Genomic DNA, 21,799 nt, shown 5'->3' on the forward strand with positions numbered 1-21,799 from the left:
CAAAAAGCCAAGCAAGATGCAGAATTAATAATGCAGCTGAGAATCATGTGACCTTGCTGACAGGATGCAGAAACCTGTCACACTGCTTCCTGTGTGTTGATGGGCATCACAGGGGGGCTGGCTCCTGCAAATGAAGCAGGTCTGGTGCCCCAGCACCAGGACAGGTGCTTCAAGTTTGGCTAATTAAGAGGGTGTGACAACACCTGGCGTTATAAAGGATCAGGGAGCATCTGAGAGAGGGAGAGATGTGGTGAATCAGAGTAGTCCATCAGGAAAAGGGCAGATGAGAGCTCCCTGGGGACTGTGGAAGGTGGTTTATGGGAGAAGGGTGAAAGAAGGAGATCAGCAAGAGGGGTTTGCTGGCTAATGTCCCCGGGCCAGGGCCAGGGCCAGAGGGCTGAAGGCAGGAGAGCAGTGGAGGGTCTTATGTGATGTCTCCATGCTGGAGAGCTGGACTAAGGGGAACAGTGAGAGGGCCAGAGGAAGTGAGGGATGCTCTCCTGGTGAAGATGAATTCCCAGCAGAGAAGCTGTGGGGGTTCCCGCTGGGAAGAGCGGTGTTTTAAGGACTATACATATTGAGGGTATTAAATGGGCTATGTGTCAGAACTTACGTTTTGGACTATTTGCACAAGCTTTTGTAATAAAGTAGCCACCAAGGAGGGGTATTGTTGAGACAAGAGAATGAAGGGGAGGTACTGGGAATTCTGAAGGAGGGAAACTGAGGTAGGCATCTCTGTGGTGCCACAGCCTGCTGCAGAGGGTGTTCTAGGCTGTGGCTGCCGTATGACAAAGGGGTTTGCAAAACATTTTGTTACTTGTGTCCTTTTGCTCCCCCTGTCTATGTTGTATTTCACCTGTTGTCTTTTGTCTCATACGTAGACTGTAAATTCTTCAGGCTTTTTGTTATGTGTTTGTATAGTGCCTATTGCAGCACGGCCTGATCCATGATTGGGTCCCCTACACGCTGCCATAATACAAATTTATAATAATTTGTGTGATCCCTTTTATGTTTTACGCTGAGATTTTCCAAAGGAGCCTAAGGAAATTAAGTGTCCAGATCCCACTGAATTTCAATGGGTTTTAGACACCTAAATCTCTTGAACCCCTTTGGAAAATTTCACCCTTAGCGTATACTTCAATATTACTAAAATCTAAAATGCAGAGAAGTTTAGTGAAATTACATTTTATTCAGCATCTTGATGCAAAATCAGGATTTCATGTTGCTAAGATCTATGGAAGTTAGGCACCTAACTCACTTAATCACTTTTGAAAATCCCTCTGTTTCAGAGGTGCATGGGGAAGTCCTATATATTGTAAGTCGTATTTGCCAAAATACTCATAGCTGCCTAAAGTCAGGCTTCTATAGTCATATTTAGCCACCACTTTAAAGTGATGTGACTTTCAAAAGTCCTGAGCACCCACAGCTCCCTTTGGCTTAATTCAGAGCTCATGAAAGTCAGGCTATTTATATTTAGGGGCCTATATATAGAATTAAAAGCCTAACTGTAGGCATCCATGCTTGAAAATACTGATTAGCATAATCTAATGAAAGTTTTAGAAACCAAACAGTGTTTGGTTCTAAGGTCTCTGCAGTGACAGCTTAAAATAAATCAAACAAACAAAAAGTCATGCAAACATTTTTCAAGTTCTTATTTTAGTTTTGCCAGAATTGGATTTTGGGAAATATTTGGCTATCCGGTTGTTCACTCCCCATAACACTTGATCATATTTTCTGTACCTGCAACTAAGGAGCAGAAATTGAGAAATAAATGTGAGATCATCCATGTAACAATTGTAAAACAAACTGTATTGATTAGAAATCTTCTCCAGGAGAAACATGTAATGTAAACTAATTTAAAATAGGAATCTAGTGAACATTCCATAGCGTCCTAAGTTCATTAGAGACAGTGGATCTGATTCTGAACTCTGGAACACCTGTTTTAAATCACTGTAACTCAATTTTTTATGATGATAGTATTAAAGCTCCTAGGAGCCCAAGTCAGGGGCAAGGACCCTATTGCACTAGGTGCTATACAAACAGACAAAAAGACAGTCCCTGCTCCAAAGAGTTTACAATCTAAGTATAAGGCAAGACACATCACATGGATACAGAGAGATTGGCAGGGTAGTACAAGAAAACAACGAGACAGTATTGGTCAGAATGATAGGTTGCGGTCTCAGTGCATTAGCAGCCTAACCACTGTCACATTTGTTTGCGTTTTTTATTTTGTAAGCTTTATGGCAAAGGAAAATTTTTAAGGAGGGATTTGAAGGATGATGATGAGTTAGCTTTGCAGATGTTCATTTACTATGGAGGGATTCTACCTATGTGGAGGAAAGAGCCTTGCTAATTCCTTTCCCCTGGCCCTTGTGCAGCTTAACAGGGCACAAATTAGCTCATGAAGACACCCGTGAAGCTTCACTAATGTAACAAAATGAAGAATCTGTCCTGGTGTTTCCAAAATAGAAGAAGTGAATAAAATAAATGGAAGAGCAGTGAGTCATCCGAGAGTCATAACCACAACCACAAAGCCTTATGTGCTTTATTTAACAATCTTGAGCTATGGAGGTGTGCTTTCAATATATTGCACTAAATACAAATACATCTAATAGAATATCCTGAACACTTCTAGGAAATATAGAAGAATCAAACAAACGGGAAGTCTTTGATCAGAACAGGCATGATGCTGTGGATGGGTCTAAGATCTGAGTGGATAATATCTATTATGGTGTTGTCATTAAGGCATTTCTGTCACTGTTTTAGTTCAATATTTTGGAGAGAAATTCACAGATAAGCTGCATCAACCAGGAATCTACAATGCATGTAATCAGGTGCAACTTAGACAAGCTACCAGGTCTCTGACCCCAGAAACAGACGGAGGACTGAGTGAATTTTAACTCTGGATTTATACTTCCAAGTAGGAGACCTAAAAACTGTCAAAGCAACATGCCTGTTAACATGGGCTTTGAATTGTAACCACAGGCTGGCCTGGCAGTGTCAGATTGGATCATCTCAATTTACATACCAATAAACCTCTGGAAATCCAAACAACAAAGTCTATGTGCTTTGGTTGAAGACAGGGGTGTTTGGTTTTTTAGATGGTATTCACAAATAAATGTTCATTTTCACTTCTAATAACTATATTTTTCACTATTGAGTGAAATTCACTGCAGTGTAAAGAGCCCACACAAGCCTCATGTTAATAGTTCAAGTGAGGCTTAAATGGTTATAAGGTCTATGCAGCTCCCGTGCATGAGCTGAATTTCACCCTATTGGGAATAAGCATCGTCCGTTTATTAATTTATGGGGAAATAATTTTTCTGGGCAGTAGTCAGGGTCTCTTTATTCATAAGCATATCTGTGGTGCTCATTGCCATAACATCTCAACGCTTTAAAAAATGAGTACTGTTTAGTACTTCTGACTGCTCCCCGGGCTTGCTGCCATAGAGGGGAGGTGGCAATGCAGAGATGTGCGAGGGAGAAGAGATGTTGCTGCCAGCAGGGAGATGAACTGTGCCTCTTAAGAGAAGTAGGACAGAGACAGAGGTAGGTGATGGGGAGGAGAGTGGGTTGCAAGTCAGAGGGGAATAGGTGCTCCTAGTTTGTCTTTCTCCGATCAAAGTTTTGCAGTGTTCCAAGAGTGCTGCAATCTTTTCATTCCATAATACATGGCCAGGAAGTGAGGCTGGTCAGGATTTACGGTAGGTTATCCTGAAATTCTGCCCTGGACAGTGCATTAAGGTGTAGAAATGGTGCCTGGAATCTTACCTTCTACAGAAATCCTGCCAGCAAAGAGGGAGGAATATGCGATGGAGAGTACCTTTGCTGCTTTTCTGAGCAGAACAACTTGCTTCTCTTCCTACTCATATCTTGTGTTGGTGCTGATGGCAGAATATACACAACCTTGTTTGAGGAGATGGGGGGAAAGGGGAGTGACTACACACCCCTCAGCTGATGGTGTGCAAATTAAAGTATTAGCCAGCCATCTCTGTTTGGAATTAATTGAATGCTATGGAGGGATTTTATCCTGCTTGTGTAAACTGGAGACCCTTACCACTTCCTCACTCTTCCCCGATCCCATCTTGTCCCAGGACAGGGCAGGACTTACTCTCATATGGCCCTGTGCATAACATTAATTGCAGGCATGGAATGTTGAATTATTTTGTGGCGGGTTTTTAAAGTTATGTAATAAAGCACACAACAAACCAATAATTGCACATCAGAAACCAGGGCTGGGCTATGTTCGTTTCTGAATTACTTTCCTGCCTCACTATAAGTATATCTCTTTGGGGGTTAGGGAATTCCTTCAACTGATAGGCAGATTCCTGGCTCCCATCAAATGACCCTGTGGAGATGATGCACTTTAATTTAATGTGTGCTTTTAATTTTGTACTAAATGTGTTGTAAATTTAATCCATTTGAGGTGATAAAAATCTTCTGATAGTATTTCTGTTAAAAAATAAAAAGCAATAGTGCATGCACTATGTCTAAACACAATTAAATGTGCATAACCATAAACAGTATCAGTTAACAAGAGCAGAAATGTCCTTTTCCTATTTAAGGAACTAGTCCTGCAACTCTTGTTCAGACTCACTTTGACTTGTGCAATAAGGGCTGCAGTATTGTGAGTGTAAGTGTCTTCAAAATAGGGCCAAGTATGCTTAGTTCAGGCAAGTACTATAGCCTTGAATGAATCCTAGAAATTCCTAGATCTGTCAGCAGGAGCTCAGGGAGAAAAGAAACACTATTTCTCTGATGCGCTAATGGACACTTTGCAAATGATGCAGTGATCTATGTCATTCTACATTGTTTTTTGTCTGATATTAAATGATGCTTTCTAATATACAGCAAAATCATGTGGGATGTGAACAACAACTAAAAGTGAAAAATGTCTTGTAGCGAGAGCATTTAAAACTAGATGAAAAATTAGCGTCCAGGAGAGGCTCAAATTGCTGTAACACAGGCTAAGATCAAGCGTAGTATCTGTTCTTATCAGTTTAATATCTGATATGTTCTCGATCTGAGAACTTTTTATTAACAATGACTTTTCTTGTACTTGTCATCCCAGACAGTTGTTAAAGAGCTTAATTATTAACAATAATAGTTAGCCCCAACAAACAGCACTTCTTATTTTCCAAGGACTGTAAAACACTGATGAATCTTCACAATATCCGTTTGAGGTAGGTTTTATTGACCTTAGTATACAGATAACTTCCCTGCCTCAGTTTGCTTAAGCGATTTGCCTAAGGCTTCATTGGTAGTGGCAGAACTGAGATGAAAGCTGACTCAAGGATTCCTGGCTCCTAGCTCTGTGCTCAGACCACTGGACTGTGTAGCTGTCTCTGTTGAAGCATGTTAAGAACTAGTTGTAAGGCAGGACCAGAAGCTCTTTCCATTTGCCACTTCTATTGCATCATCTTTTCTCTTTATTTGTGCTACAAACATGTACAAATAAACAAATAGTTTTAAACATCTCTGCCCCACCCCCCAAAAAAACATTTTATCTGTAGAATTTTTCCCCAGATATTTTGTTTATTAGGGTGATGCTTTGTGGTTGCATGACTAAGGTACAAGACTAGGAATTATGAGATCCAGGTTCCAATCTCAACTCTGCCAGATCTTACAAACACTAGTCACTGGAGAGTCAACCCTGCAGACACATAGCCAAATAGTCCCATTGCATGAATATTCTCAGATGTAAAATAATACTAGTCGTAGAAGAGGGCAGGTGTCGTGAGGCTAAATTTATTAATGATTGTAAAGTATTCCATGATCCTTGGATAGTAGGCCATATAAATTAGTGCAAAGTAATAGTAAATCATTGGAAGTGGATGCATGCATTGATTCCACTTTATACCTAGTGTCAGCCAAAGATCAACTGTCCGACATAAACAGCCAAGATTGTTCAAACACCCCCCTCCCCCCTCCTCCACAACCCACCACCTTTAGTCCAGAAAGAAGTTGGGATGGAAGAAGTTTTGAGAATAGTCTTCTTTGATTTCCAGTAGTCCTTGGTTCTAGTCATGGCAGAAATGGCTTTGTCAGTGTACTTTAGTATTTCCACTTCCTGTTCTAGCCAGAATTACAGACTCCCATCTTTCAACAATTACCCTATGTGAGTTATCTATGCTCACATAAGTAGTCCATTTGAACCCAATGGACTATGTGATGAGTAAAGCCGAGTGAAACTTTTTGGACAAAAAGTTTATTCACCAAGAAATGTAGTTTCAGTCAACCTGAAACTTTTCCCAAATTCAACTACTGTAATAGTTTTGGTCAATACTTCTTTTTGGGGACTTAGGAGCTATTCACAAAATGGTTGGAGTAAAGGTAGTGGTAGTGCTGCCACTGTCCTTGTAACCTTTATTCCAGTGATTAGGGTACTCTTCCTGGGATGTAGGAGACCCAGGTTCAGTTCCCCACTCCACTTGATGCAGGATAGGGATTTGAATTTGAATTTGGGTGTTCCACCTTGCAGTGGATTATAGAGCCATTCTTACTTTCTCTGGACCTTGACTATTGAAGTATTTTATACAATATGGCACAGCTTCAATAGGAGAGATTGAGAGAGACCCACCCCACAATAGCCTATAGCCTGGAAACAGCCCTACCACCACCATCTCCTCCTCCTCCAGCCATTTTGTGAATCTAGACTTTGGTTTCCTTTGCTTTTAAGAAAGTTTTAAAAAGTGCCAAGAAACAAAATTAAACAGTTGGACAAAATGCTTAATTTGACTCGAAACATAATTTTTGTCACCTCTTTCAATTCATTGACATTTTAATTTTTCTGATTTGGTTTTGGTCAAACCAGTTTTGTCACCTATTTATCAGAACTGCCAACAATGCAAAAAAATCAATTATTCACCCTATGCACTCTCTACATGAGGGAAAAGAGATTACTTATGTGAGTAAAGTTTTTAGGATTAGACCCATAGTTTGTTTAATGCTAAAGAGGCCTTAGATGAATCATACTAAATAGTGAGTGACAATTATATAACTATGATCATATGCTTAGTTTGAATATAGTTCCATACATGATACATAGCAAAAGCAAAATAATATTGCAACTTCAGTGTGTAAGCTACCACTTCCAAGCAGCATGTTGCTGATGGCTTTTACTTTCATATGATTACATGGAATGTTTAAACTGCTTATTGCACAGCAGATAGCCTGCAATGGACTGATAGCTTTAAATAAAATGTCTTCAGCTAGAAAATTTTGGAGCAAATATATCTAAGATATAATGCTAACTTAAATAAAAACTAATGTAAAAGATATGCTGTTTGTAAGTCATTTCAAAATATGAGACCATTGTTTCATTCCAGTTATATCCAGTATGCAGTAAGCTGAGCTCATAATGTGATTTATGCGACCCAAGAGTGCTACAAGAATTTTATAATTCATGTTTTGCTATGTACATCGCCTTTATTTAAAATGGCATAGAATTTCAGATTCTTTAAATGTCAATCTAGTTTTTCTATATTTAGCCAAAAAGAAGTTATTACTTTTTCAAATTCTGTGTTTTGAGGTTTTTTTCTTGATTAATTTTTTTTCTATTTTCGATACTGTGCAAAGCTTTCCTGTCTTGCAGTTGCGTTTTTGGGTGACTGGAAGAAATGAGCAGGAAAAATAGCTTAGGGTGTTTGTTTGTTTGTTTGTTTTTAACAGTTAGGAAATATAACTTGGAAGAGTGTTTTGTCTGTCCTGGGCTGCAGGAAGATTCAGGAGATAGGATGCAATTCTTAATGTTTCATTTTTTTAAATGAAGATATTCAGAAGTTCTAGGCTGAATCTCAGAATGTTTCTAACACTCTGCACAGAAATATTTCAGACTCTCTTGCTTGATATTTTATAGTGAGTGACCCCCCTGTACTACTCCTTGAAATTCACCTACCTTAACAAAGGCAGGGTAAGTGGGCTTTGCACGGGAGCCATACAGGTGAGTTGCGGGAGGAATAAGATGTTCACAGTCCTCTAACCCAGAGGTTCCCAAACTTTTCTTATTGTGTAACCCCTTCCAGATCTACCAGCTGCCTGTGTACCCCTACCCTTCTCATCACTGATACTTTGTGTGTTCTACTTAACACTACCTATCGTTAGCCATCTGTCCATATTTCACTGTTATGTATAGATATAGTTATAGTGTGACCACGACTAAAACATACGCTGACTAAGTTCTGAGCTCAGTTAGCCTGGACAGTTACTGGACAACTGAACCCGTGCTGTGTAGTGATTAGAGGTGAGGACTCTGTACCTCAGCGTCCCTGTGTATCTGTGTTCTCACTGGTACATCTTGAAGTAAATTAACTACCGTATTTTATATAATAAATTGCCACAGAGCTTTAAAGTGTTTTCTGAGTAGTCTATTATGAAAATGCAATAAATAAAATAATTAATAAATAAAATCCACCATTACACAATTTCTCACACATACCCCTCAGAGATTGTATGTGTACCACAATTTGGGAACCCCTGCTTTAACCCCTACAGCCCCCACTCCATTGTTTGGTCTGGAGTAGTGTTGCAGCCCACCGCACCCCCTTACACAAGATTTTAGGCACTGATCCACTTGCCATGTTCCACCATTGTCTCAGCCCCCGCTTCCCTTCCCTTCCCCACCATGCTTTTCCATGCAGACTGCCACCACTGTTCTACAGTGGGCAGAGTGTCTAAAAATCCCTTTGCTATTGGATGTCTGAGGTAGGTCCACTCAGCTCCTCAAACATGCTCACAGAAGAAACAAGTCTGTGTTTCAGACTTTGCACTGTGAGGACCAGGCTAGGGGACCTAAGATTCCACCTTCTGAGGGGTGTTGAATTTTCAACTGTGTTTTAAAGAGAAAGAAAGACAGAAAGAAAGAGAGAGAAAAATTCTCTATATTTTGAAATGAGATTGCTTTTTTAAGCACTCCTGAAAGACTGAAGAGACCTTTGTTGGAAGGTCATTCTTCTCATGCTTTATTTAAACTTTCTTTCACACCAACAGTCTATTCTAGGTAACTGTTTCTTTTAAAATAAAGTATTGCAGCAGTGCTAACTTACGTTTTACTTTCAAACATTGCTGAAAGATGAGTTGGTTAAGAAATTGGATCCCTCTTCTCCCTTTAATTTTTATTTATTTATTTATTTATGGTAGCAAAGGGAAGGACAATTTGTGAACACAGTTTCTTTGTGAGGGCTTGAGTTTTTGACTGAGGATCAAATATGCCTTATCCTTATTCTGTCTTTGGCCAACTCTGCCATTTGATTAAATGTTTGAATATTGTAGTTGTCAACAGCTCCTTATATTCTCACTTGATTAAGTTGTCCTAGGGTTTTGACATTCAGCTGAAATGTTTGAAGAGATATCAACCAACATAATTTTGTTTCTAGAGTAAATCCTATCTTGGTGCTTGAAATCTAAATGGCTTGACATTTTTCATGTATTATTTATAATGCTGCTTACGAAAGCCTGTAATAAAGCCTTCATTTGTTTACTCGCCAACCTTCCTGTTTGGCCAGAAACCATTCTGGCTTGAACGTCCAAGCTGGGCTTCTGTCCATTTTTCTTGAGTCTCTCTGGTTTCCTCCCTTTTCTTCACCAGAATTCTGGAAGATAGTCAGACGGGCTTTAATTTCTTCAGCTATTTTGGCAGTCTAAATATTCCTGTCCCAGCCCTGAATTTCAGAGCTTAACAATCTACCTCAGACTTGCTAACATCATCATGAGAATGCAGGAGTATTGATTGCTTGGCCTGGTCTCACTGCAGGGAAAACATCTTTTTTATGTTTGGCAGTTTTTAATGAAAAAAAAAATCTAAGAACATATGGGTGTTAACTTTGTCGCTCGTCTGAGATCTTGGACAAGAAGAAGAGAATAAAATGCTGTGTGCACTGTAACTCACTTTCAGTGGTGCTAAGTGGTCAGGATGGATGATAGCTGAATTACTAGATACTCTTGAGTTCAATGAGGGTCAGGAAACTTACTAAGAAGAAAAAACAGGGAGCAAACAGGTTAAAGGGGAATGGGGAAAGCATAGGAACGTGATATCAGAATCATACTGAGTGAAATTAACAATAAAAAGGAGGAAGCCAGTGCCCATATGGCTAAGGCTCAGTACTAGAGACCTCCGTTTAATTCTCAACTCTGGTCACTAGCTCCTACAATGGCATGGCTAGGCTTGCTTCAGAAACCCACCCTGACCCTCAGTGGGAAGGAGCAGTCAAAGAATCATACTCAGCTCTGTTCATCCAGAAGGAAGGTCACTCAGTGTGAGTGTACAGAGAGGAGTTCAAACTTGGAGTTCAGGTGGCAGTGTACAGGGGAGCGTTTCATGGGGAAATGAGAGCAAAACCTTACAGCAAACTCAAAAGGGAAAGGTACTCCAGGAAAACAAGCTGGTAAATTCCAGTCTGGGCTCCAATTGCTGTAGCTATGGCTAACCTTTACTTTTTAGCAGGATATCAAATCCTCACACACGGTTGTTTTGATACATAATACAGTAGTGCTGCTTGAGGGAGATGAATGCAAAAATAACCCAATAAGGAACATTTGGCAATGGGCTCTGTCTTCTTAGAAATGCAGACTATAAAATTAGCTAAATTAGTGAGAGGGGGAAAGGTACCTGTACACATATAGTGAAGAACTTGATGTTTTCACTCATCTGTCTTTTCATTTTACTTTTTTTTATAAAAGAAAAAGTTGTTTGTGTCCCTACTTTGCTACCAAGCTTTAACAGAACCTGCTGATTACACCTTGAAATGGAGCTTTTGCCTTGAATTGAGGCAGCATGTAGCTGCACCACTTCAGGAGCAGCCAATCCTAGGAAAGAACTGAGTCACCGTTCCTTCCTGCTCTCCCTTGTTCCTGGGACGAAGGAAGTCATTGGAGCCCTTTATAGGATACAGTTTACTTCTGCCATTCTAACAGCATAGCTCCTCTCTGCCTGCTTCTCACCCACTCACTCATGGGGAGAGTAACAGCCCTACAGAGCCTCCTCCTACACCCCAAGTGGTCATCCAAACAAGCAGTGCAAATGGGAGGACAGCAGCTGATGACACCTAGGTCCTAAACATGGCTGTATTAGGGCCAGTGACCATCTTGGCTTAAGAGTTTGTGTGGATGAGAGGTTGATTTCTAAATGTTTTTTATCATCTTTTTTTGTGGGTGGTGGCATCTGTTTGATGTGTAGTTGTTAAATTTCTTAAGGGCACACATGGGAAAATACTTTTTCAAAACACAACAAAATGACTCAAAACGAGATGGACTCCCAAGACATAATTTAGAACAAAAATCCATCATATGTAAAGAAGATATTTGAACATCACCGATGTTTTATAATCTGGCGTTAACAAATCCTAACAACACAATATATGTATAAACATGAGGAAACGGGAAATGGAAATTTGGACTGAATGTGTGAAACAGCTGAGAGTTAGGAGCAATGCTCTTTTTTTCCCATTCTTGGTCTCCATGCTGCTATTCAGGGTTTGAGGGGTTACCAGTCTTCTGTGTTGCATAATGAGAAAGTCTGTGTGGAGACGTGGATTCTCACACAATAAGAAGTCTTGCATGACTTTTCATATTTCAGGATTATTAAATTCATGTGAAAACATGAGTGAGTGAGTCAGAAAATATGTCTGTGGGTGGCTGAATAATGAATTTCTAAGTAAACAGAAGAATGGAACTAATGAATAGCTCTGGTAGCTAAAGTTTTTCATGTTGGAGGGAATCTTCCTTCACATTATCCTTCACCACTCTCCAGGTGTGACAGTCTTAAGTCTCCAGACTCATTCAGATGGTGGCCTCTTTGCTGAGATTACTAATTTGTGCCAATATTGGTGGTAGTTTTATACTGTTAACACCTGTCCACTAAGAACTGGACTAGATCAACCAGTTTATTTCATATAGATTACTGAACAGTCATCAGGTGGCAATGACTATCAATCCCTACAGACCTGAGCTGTTTCAAACCAACAGCCTAGAAATTAAAAGGCTTATTATCCCAGCTCTATCCAGGTCCCACTTAAGTGACAGTTTTGTACAAGACAGGCATAGGGGGTAGCTCATATTAGCAATAAGGAGATTGATGTCCACTTTGCATACAGGAAAGGGGCGGAAATGAGCTGCCTCTAAAACTTCAGTAAAAATCTTTGCTGTGAAAAGAGCCAACACTGTTAATAACAGTGAGGCAGATTTTTGCCATCATTTAGCTATTGACTTCATGGGATTGCATGGGCGGAACAGAGAGCAGAATTTGGCCTAAACTGTGTGAGGAAAGGGGTGGAGTTTGGACAATAAAGGGAAAGGCATGAAGTATCTCATAACATTGTATTAAATGTGCTGTTACAGCACTGTGTGCTAGTGTTTCTGCCTCTTGCTGGCCTCTGGGAGCTTTATTAGTGAATGCTTTTAAAAGAAGTGTTGGCACAAGAAGATCTTATTGTTTATTTCACAGTCACTGAAGTCTCTTGGCTTCTTTTTTTCCTCCTTATTTACTGCCCTCTGTGGGAGAATTGTGGGTGGAGGACTGAGTAGAGAATTGACTAAAGAAGAGAATATGGGCTCCCAAAGACTGTTGACTTGAGAGGTGCTATCAAACTGTCTTCCCTTCACAACAATTTATCATGGTGAGTTATTCCTCCCATTTTTTTCCTGTTGCTGGTTTGCGGGCACCATTCCAATCAGTGGGTTAAGTCCTACATGTATGTTTTTCCTCTTTTTCTTGTTCAAGATGTATTATGGGGTAGGCTTTTTTTTTAAAAAAAAAAAAGACCAACAGGTTTCTAGTGGGTTTTCCTCAATGTAGGTCCTAGAACAAGAGCGGGTCAGACAGGGAGAGACACAGACAGGCAACTCTGTATTAAGTAAGTTCTGCCTTCCTCCAGCTCAGAAAAGTTCTTCCGAAGGGTTTATGAATTACAGCTACTTCATTAACATCTATCTGAAGTGCTTTGCAAGCTTTATATATAAAACACGTAGATGTATTTACATTAAGAGCGATGGATCTTTAAATTGTCATAAATTGGAGACAGTAGACATCAAAATGAGAGATCCTGAGAAACTGGCAATGGATATGGCTCACTATAATTAAGTCATGATGCAGTTAGTGATGTGCTAGTTCAGGAGAAAGGCAACTCACACTGAAAACCAGAGCAAAAAAATAAAATCATTTGTTTAGATTTATCCAGATGCGAATAAAGAACACTCATCCATATGCTGTCGGCACTCATGGCATAAAAATACAACAGAATTAATGCCCACACATTGCTAAAGTCCAACAGTACAATTCAGTATAACCTACTAGCAGCAAATGACGCAACGCTAAAGCTGTGACTTTTGCATCGTTGGTTTGCCCTCTGGTGTTGAGGTTATGGACCTAAGTGTAAACATTTTGATTAAAACTTGTTAAAAATATTTGATCTACCATGATTTGGATATTGAAAGGTCTGTCCTATCCCTATGAAATGTCAAACCAATAATTCCATTTTTAAAATGAGGTTCTACTTCATCTATGATTTTAACCCCAATAGCTAGACTGACTTTTATACAGTGGCCTAAGTTTTTTAATTTGGAAGTCTTTCAGATTGCCTAAACAGAGAAGAAAGTATGCCTTGCCAAAAATAAAAGGTAATTTCCCCTATATCCATCATAAGCAACAAAAAAAACCTAAGACAAAAATGTATTACAGTAACATTACAGTGAGCTATATGTAGACGAAATGATGTCTTAACTACTTTTCTTTAGTTTCTGTCCAGTTAAATTAAGGATTGTCCACCAGGGATTAAATTTCTGTTTCAGGATCATGATTCAGTTTGTATTTTGTCTGTTTGAACACTAAGCAATTTTTGGCACATCGTATGTCTTTTTATTGTGGCTTGCAGCAGGTGATATTTTTATTGGAGTACTGTTTTTCTTCCAAAGGAAAGAGGAATTAATCTTGGCTCTCGTTTTTAACTAGTTTTGTTTATCTGTTATTTCATGTGTCTTTTGTTTCCTCTCATTCCTTTCAGATTTACCTTGTGAGCCCATGGAATATTCTGTGTATAATAATTTGATTTGTGGGAATCCTGTTTTTTTTTTCCTAATTCTGTATTTTTATTTGGTCAGAGCTTTTCTGGTTGTCTTTTAAAATGTAAAGAATTGAACTTACAAACGGGCATTATGATTATTACTAGAGATGGGTCTGGACTGTAACATTCTGATCTAGACCTGAATTTTCCCAGAGTTTGCTACGGTTCAGATTTGGGATTTTGATTAGCCCATTAGCACTAATCTATCATAGAAAAAGAAACTAGCTGCAAACATTTGAATCTGGATTCTGAATAGAATTTCTTCAGAATTCCAGGAAACTGGGATCTGGTTTTCGGTTTGATCTCATCTCTACAAACCATGGACATGAACAGAGCAAACATCATAAAAAGACATGTGCATGGTTTGTAGTGATGGACTCAGACCAGAAATGTTATGTATCATCAGGCATTTTTACCATGAACAACACATGTTTTGAGAAATTATCATTTTATAAAATGGTAGCTGTTAAAAATTATATAGGGAAAAATTCTTCTGAAAACAAACAGTAGCAGAAGAGGAGATCTTGTGTAGTTTGAAAGCTTGTCTCTCTCACCGACAGAAGTTGGTCCAACAAAAGATATTACCTCACCTGCCTTGTCTTTCTAATATCCTGGGACCAACTTGGCTACAACAACACAGCAAACTTCACATTCCTTTGTAATTTCTTTGCTTTAGACAAAGATGAAATTATAAGAAATTCTGTAACAAATTATTAGCCACTCCCTTCAGATTGACATCAAATAGATTTCAAATATGCCATTTCTCAGTATGTTACAACCATCTGGAATAAGACTACTCAGGTTTGTGTCTGACTTTTTTTATTTTCTTTACATATACAGTAAAATTATTTGAGCAATAATCAGCATCTCAAAGAAAAAATAAATTATTCATATTACTTTAATTTTTTTTATTAGGTTGTTACATGTTTCTCTGTTTTAGCTGTTGGGTACATAATCATGTCTCATGTCTTAACATGAGATAGCAAACCATAAAACAGGGTGTGAATTGCTGCAATGTTGCATTTGTTTGCCAGTCAGCCAGAATTCTTTAGACATTACAATGAAAATTCAGTTTTAAATAATCAGTTTATGTAGAACTACAGTAATAAGTACACCATGTAAAAGCAGTGCTTTGTAAACAAGGGCTGTATACCAGCATATGTTGCAATACATTAAGGCTTCATAATAGGATTGTATATACTTATTTTTACAAACAAAGAACTCTTTCTTCCACATAAATTCTTCTGAAAGTTACCTTTATCATATAAAGTATTTTTTCCTCTTTCTTTTTTATTGCAGTGGAGAAGGAGGTGAGGACTAGCGGGAGAGGGGAATTTTGATGTAATACTTTTGCCACCATCCATAACATATTCTGCATATAGCCAGAAAAGTCACTCTTATGGGTGCACGAGGAGCTGATTAGAATGGTAATGTATAATATAGGTATTCATTTAATAATTCTAGAATAAGCTAGCACCAAAAGACTGAGTTAAATTGGGAAGACAAGGAAACTAAGAGTAAAGGTAGCCTTTCTGATCATACGGGCTAGGTTATATCTGTACTTGAGTGAGGGATCTCCAATGAATATCTGCTCTAGATACTGCAGAAAGTAGGTGACACTCTTCCATCTGAATTAAATACCCCAGTTTAGTGTAGTGGCAAGGTGCCATCTTTGGATGAGACTCCCATAAAATAAATTCCTGACCATTTGCAATCAGTGAAAGACCATTTTAATATGTCTTAGTGTGTTAAAATCCCACTGACGTGGCAAAAATTCCACCTCAAGTAATTACAATCTGCTCAACTAAATTCCCTCTGCAGTTGCAATTGAATATGGCATTCTAAATTACTTCTTGCTATAAATTGTTGTGTAGACTTGATATACGCTGCTAAATAATTCCATGTTTCACCTTAGAAATGGCTGCATACCAGTGGTAGATGATTGGATCCTTATATATCACTGAACTAATGTACCTTACGCTCATGGTTTGAGGTTTTAATTATATAACTTCTGCATAAAGGATGTGATGATTCTCAGATAAAACATACTATGGAAGAGCAAAATATTATTATCCCACCTTCAACTCACTTTATTTTTCTTAGGTATAATTTAGGGACTTCTATAAAGTCTAGGCACAAAAAATCAACTGAGGATAGACTCTGTATGTCATGTTTATATCAATGCTTGATCTCTTGGAGGTAGAAGTTAACTGTTAATTTTCTGTATTGGCAATTATATTTTAAAATAGAGGCACAAATATATTTTTAAAAGAACAATAAGGCTGCTCTCTGTATAAAACCTTGTCCTGTGAAGAGTTATTTATGTGAATACCTTTATCACAGAAGAGTAGTTCTACAGAGTTATGTGGGACTGCTCAACTGGGGAAACTAGCTCTCATGCGTAAGCTGTTGGAGGATTGGAACCTTAGATTGTATAGTATTTCAAGGTTTGCAGATCTTAAAGGCTTTGTGGATGTGTGCACTAAAAATGCATACATACAACTATTGTGCTCGGCAAATCCTGCATTTATTCATGCAGGTGGGGATTTCAGGCTGCACATATGCAAAAAACATTTTTTGTGAAAATGTTATTTTAGTGCTCATTTAACTTAATAGAATACATTTTTAAAAAATGTATAAGCCTCTGTTTGTACAAGGAAAGTTTTTTTAATTTTTCAAATAGATTGCAAATTGAATAAAAGTGAAATATTCTGGATTATAATCACTAAGGTTTTTTTCTGGACAAAAAACTATAATGCAAATTATATAATTTTATATGAGTAGGTTACATGCATAATGATCCTACATCTTATATTCCCATTACTTCAGTTCACACTCTCTAACAATTAGAACCAAGCTTCAGCTATGCATTAAAATACAAGAGATAAACTGGTGTTTATGATCCAGTCTCATTCACATAAGTATCTATCACTGAGGCTAGGTCTATATTTGCGCTGTGACCTTTTATATGCTATGAATTAAATCTAGTTCTGTGATATACTGATTGTCCCCATCAAATAATTTTCAGAGTGAATTTAAACTTATTTATCTTTAAGAGAACCGCTAATATCTAATTCATAACATTAGTGAAATTGTGATATTTACCTTCTACCTGCAAGCGAAAAATTATTTTCCAAAGCTAAGCAGTCTAGTTTTCAGAAGTGCTGAACACTTGCACCTCCTTATTGATTTCAGCAGGAGTAACTGATGCTGAGAACTTTGAAAATTAGGTTATTTTTATTCAGGTTCCCAAATATGGGTTTAATCACCCAAGTGTGAAATGGCTGTACATTTCACACTTAGCTGGTTAAATCCTTATATAGGTGGATGATGATATGGGATGTGGAAGAGAGATAAATAAGGTATTGTCTACGTGGGATGAATTGATTATAGCTATTTCAGCACAACTATTCCACTATAGTTATTTCAATATAATTTAGCTATTACATAAGAATATAAGATCAGCCATACTGGGTCAGACCAATGGTCCATCTGGCCCAGTATCCTGTCTTCTGACAGTGGCCAATGCCAGATGTTTCAGAGGGAATGAAGAGAACAGGGCGATTTCCAGAGATCCATCCGCTGTCATCCAGTCCCGTTTCTGGCAGTTAGAGGTTTCGGGACACCCAGAGTACGGGTTGAGTCCCTGACCATCTTGGCCATTGATGGAACCTATTCTCCAGAAACTTATCTAATTTTTTTTTAACCAAGTTATACTTTTGGCCTTCACACTATCCCCTGGCAACGGGTCCACGGGTTGACTGTGCAGTATGAAGTAATTCCCTGTTTGTCTTAAACCTTCTGCCTATTAATGTCATTGAGTGATTCCTAGTTCTTGTGTTATGTGAAGGGGTAAAAAACACTTCCTTATTCACTTTCTTCATACCATTCATAATTTTATAGACCTCTGTCATAACCCCCCCTTAGTCATCTCTTTTTGTAAGCTGAACAGTCCCAGTTTTTTTAATCTCTCCTCATAAGGAAGCTGTTCCACACCCCTAATCATTTTTGTTGTCCTTCTAAGTACCTTTTCCAATAGCTATATATCTTGTTTGATGGGGGGTGACCAGACCTGCACACAATATACAAGGTGTGGGCATACAAATAGTTTCAATAGATTCAGATAGTGGCGTTATTATATTTTCTGGTTTTTATCACCTATCCATTTCCTAACATTGTTAGCATTTTTGACTGCCACTGCACATTGAGCTGATGTTTTCAGATAACTGTCTGTGACGACTTCAAGATCTTTCATATATGATTTTTAGATTTTAGATTTTAGATTTTAGCTAATTTTTAGATCCTATAATTTTGTACATATAGTTGGGATTATTTTTTCCAATGTACATTACTTTGCACTTATCAATATTGAATTTCATCTGTCATTTTGTTGCCCAGTCATCCAGTTTAATGAAATCCCTTTGTATCTCTTCTAAGTAAGTTTTGAATTTAACTATCTTGAGTAATTTTGTATCATCTTCAAATTTTGCACTGTTCAGCCCCTTTTCCAGATCATTTATGAATATGTTGAACAGCACTGGTCCTAGTACAGATTCTTGGGGAACCCCTCTATTTACCTCCCTTCATTGTGAAAACTGACCATTTATTCCTACTGTTTGTTTCCTATCTTTTAACCACTTACTGATCCATGAGAGGACTTTTCTTCTTATCCAATGACTGCTAAGTTTTCTGATGGACTTAATTTTTTTTTTTTTTTTGGTTTAGTTTTTGTGACTTTAGTTAGTTAATCTCCAAATTCTTTCTTGGCCTGCCTTATTACATTTTTACATTTGAATTGCCAGAGTTTGTTCCTTTCTATTTTTCTCAGTAGAATTTGATTTCCAATGTTTAAAAGTTGACTTTTTGCCTCTAACAGCCTCCTTTATTTTGCTTTTTAGCCAGGGTGGCAAATTTTTGGTTCTCCTATAGTTTTGTGTTTGTTTTGTTTTTTTGGGGTGGGGGGGAATGGAGGGGAAAGGGGAGGGAGGTTGGCAGGAGGTGGATGGTAAACATGTAATTTGAGCCTGTATATGGTGTTTTTGAATAGTCTCCAGGCAGTTTGCAGGCATTTCAACCTTGTGACTGTTATTTTAAATTTCTCTTTAACTAGCTTCTTCATTTTTGTTTAGTTTCCTTTTTTGAAGTTAAATGCTCTTGAGTGGATTTCATTGGCATTTTCCCCCCTACAAAGATGTTAAATTTAGTTACATTATGGTCACTTTTACCAAACAATGCAACTATATTCACCTTTTGGACCAGATCCTGTGCTCCACTTAGGACTAAATTAAGCATCGCTTCTCCTCTTGTGGGTTCCAGGACAATCCGCTTCAAGAGGCAGACAGATACGATGTCTAGAAATTTTCTCTCTGCATCCCTTCCTGAGGTGACAGGTACCCAGTCGATATGGAGATAGTTGAAATCCCTTCTTGTTACATTTTCTACTTTTGTAGCCTCTCTAATCTCCCTGAGCATTTCATGGTCACCATCACCATCCTCGTCAGCTAGCTGGTAGTATATTCCTATTGCTATACTCTTATTGTTCAAGCATGGAATTTCATAGTGCTAGTGATTCTGTGCTACAGTTTGAATCATTTAAGTGTTTTACTGTATTTAATTCTATGCTTTCTTTCAGATATAGCATCTATCCCCCACCAACATAACCTACTCTGTCATTCCTATATATTTTGTACCCTGGTACAAAAGGTATTTCATTCCACCAAGTTTATGCAATGACTATCAATATCTTATTGCACTCTAGTTCACCAGTGTTAGTATTTAGACTTCTAGCATTTGTATGTAAGCATTTATACATTTTATCAATATTTGGCTGCTTGCTCACACATATTATATTTAAATGGGACTTTCATATTTGACTGTTCCTCACTAGCTCCTACCTGTTCTTTACCATCTTTTCTCCTGTCATCTTTACTAGGATATAAAATTCCCTCTTTAATAAATTAATCCCTAAGGGATGCTTCCACCCAAATCATGTGCTCCTCAACAGCTGATGGACAGAGACTGTCAGACTGGGGGTGGAACTGCTCTATTGTGTCCCTGAAAGTTTCCTCTATGTACCTCTCTATCTGGCTTAGTTCCTCCAGTTTAGCCACTCTGGCCTTACGAGACTATACTGTGTCTCCGAAGGCCATGAATTGCTTGCACTGGATGCATACATATGACATCTACCCACAAGGCAGGTAACTATACATGCTGCATTCAGTGCAATAAACTGGATAGCCCTCACTCTGCTGCTGGGCTTCTGCCTGCATTGTTTTTACTTTTGCAGGTTTTGGGGGGGGGCGGGGGGGGTGATTGGCCTAAGTTTAGAGTATGTTTGTTAGGTGTATCTGCCTCTCACACTCCCTCACAAAACTCCTGTTTGCTGCTCCTGTTCGCTATTTTGGAATGATTCTCCTATTAAACAAAAGGATTTTGTGCTGGAATAGGGTGACTTATTTTGGAATATAGTGTTCAAAGAGGGGGCTATTCCAGAGTAGCTATAATGGAACAGTTATTCCAGAAAAACTACGATGGTCAATATCCCTTTGTTGACAAATCCTGAGATAAATTGTGGAGGTGAGATCAGATATCTTCTCATATTCAAAGGGTACAAATACAAGGAAGGGAGCATAGGTAATGGAGTGAAATTAAGCAAAGGAAATATGTCCCCCTTTTCAGTTTAGGTTAAATCTATTGCACTGTGGGGGCAGTGAACAACTCAGTGCATGGGTAATTTAAAACAAGAAAGGTCAAAATATTCAGGAACATACCAGGATTACTCCGAAAGGTGGTAGCCCCTTTTCACTTTCATTTTCTACCCTGTCCCTTCCCTAAAAGCCTACCTGCCATCCTGCTGAAACGAGTGGCAAAAGTTTCAGCAGCCCCTGACCTGCTACTGTATCCATATGAGTGGGTCAAGCAAATCCTTGAGGATAAGGGCTAATCTTTATATGGAGAGAATGAAATTCACTCCAATGGAGAGGGCCCCCACAAAGTCCTATACGCCACTGAAGCCATATGAAGCCTGATCCAAGGCTTAAAATTGGCATAATTGGTCTAGGGAGAACCTTATGTAGGCCCTGGAGATGATATAGTGTGCAAAATATCACCTGGAGAGAGTATTTAGTAGTTCACTTTCCCTCACTTGTAATAGCTTCGTAGAAACTTAAAGAAGGCTTCCTTTCTCTTCCACTTGAATGTTTATCCTGACTTCCTAGCACTACACCACCACAAAGGCTATTTTATTTACTTTGTAGTCTTTGCACCCGCATCATGCCATGGTGGATTTCACGACTTAACTGTCTGAGAAATGGGCAAGACACCTCAACTTACTGTAACTTTTATAGCCATTCGGTTGAAAATTCTAGTTGCCAGTATGTTTTATTTAGTTACATATGACATGGTACAAAATATTGCCAAGATTTAGTGAAGCCATTGTATGTTCAATGGCAGGACTGACTTGTACTGGAAATTTGGGGAGGGAGTAAGAAAACTAGAACATATTGAGTAATGCAGTGCTATTCTAAAGTCAAACCACTGTAGGACCAGGTCTAGAAATATTTAAAAAAAAAAAAAAAAAAAAAAAAAAAAAGGTGAAAGGATTTATTTGCAGTTCAGAATCAATCCAAATGCAGAGGTAACAGAGGACGAGCTAGATTCACAAAGGGACGTAGGAACCTAACTGCCACTTCTTCAGGCATCTTAATCCCAGAATCAGGCCCTACTCAGATTCACAGAGAACTGCT

General features: G+C 38.5%; 1 protein-coding gene and 1 pseudogene across 3 annotated transcripts in view; both read left to right on the plus strand.

The window, feature by feature from the left end:
• The window catches only part of THRB (thyroid hormone receptor beta), a 234,587-nt gene that overhangs the window by 110,622 nt on the left and 102,166 nt on the right, over positions 1-21,799 (plus strand). The gene's annotated exons all lie outside the window — the stretch shown is intronic.
• Positions 4,952-5,064, plus strand: LOC137162511 (U2 spliceosomal RNA; annotated as a pseudogene).

Source organism: Emydura macquarii, unplaced genomic scaffold (assembly GCF_026122565.2).
Source record: "Emydura macquarii macquarii isolate MOO-44397 ecotype Brisbane River unplaced genomic scaffold, CSIRO-AGI_Emac_v2 contig_2422, whole genome shotgun sequence".
NCBI classification, from domain to species: domain Eukaryota; kingdom Metazoa; phylum Chordata; order Testudines; family Chelidae; genus Emydura; species Emydura macquarii.